Source organism: Lepisma saccharinum, chromosome 22 (assembly GCF_977018435.1).
Source record: "Lepisma saccharinum chromosome 22, izLepSacc3.1, whole genome shotgun sequence".
Classification (NCBI taxonomy): domain Eukaryota; kingdom Metazoa; phylum Arthropoda; class Insecta; order Zygentoma; family Lepismatidae; genus Lepisma; species Lepisma saccharinum.
In genome coordinates this window covers 35,253,989-35,254,971 of record NC_139250.1, presented here as the reverse complement: position 1 = coordinate 35,254,971, position 983 = coordinate 35,253,989, and positions in this window count along the sequence as shown.

Sequence of the window (983 nt, the reverse complement as noted above, 5' to 3'; positions counted from 1 at the left end):
CACAAGGACAACAGGATGTAAATCTTGTAATGATTTCTCGCTCTTCTTTTCGGAGCTACAAAATCTTTCGCACAACGTTGAAGAAAATGGCCGTTTAAGAAACTTGAAGAATTTTTATTCACTTTCAAATAATCAAATGTGAGGACATTAATTTAAAAAGTTGTTATTATTTAACGATTAACTTGTTTCACACAAGTATTAACTTTTTTGTTGTTCATCTAGAGAACGTAATGTAAAATGTTACTGAAACTTACGATGAATGGATTCATGGTGTGTTTATCCTTCGTGTGTTTTCTGTATTATATGTATTCAATTCATATATAATGATTTAACATTTGCTGTTTGTTTACTTGTAGGACTAGAGGGATTTCCTTTTTTGTGTGACAAACAATACCAGGCCAGGATTTAGAAGGATATGCTCAGTGGCGTGCCCAGGATTTTCAAAGGGGAGGGTTTACGTATACTTTTTCTTGGTAGTCAGCCCTCATTTTGTCATATTTTCCTACCTTTGGCGTTTTTTTAGGAATACTTGTCCAAGGGGGTATAACCCCACCAACAACCCTTGAGCACGCCAGTGGCCATATGCCTCATCTCCAAAGGGGCATCTACTGAGGAAAGAAATGCTTTGGAAAAGACAAAAGAGCTACGAAATAAAAGACATGAGATATTTGAAACTTGGTATAATGTAACAGATGTAACAAAATGTGTTATATTACCGTGCGTCCATTTCGATCTGCAGCCGAGAGATCGGGAGAAGCGTGGCGGGCGGCACTGACGGAGATGCCGACATTTGCGGCCTGAAATGAACGCTTATTTTTATGGACATATGCAGACATTTATATAAATATTGCAAAACGAGCACTAACCTGTGTTATAAGAGTATGGTTTTAATTTTAGTAGCTTAGTGACTGTATGTGCCGATGATTTTGACACGCCCACCTCTTGTGAAACACGGCGTAGAGGTTTGTTTGGAGAACGTTCTA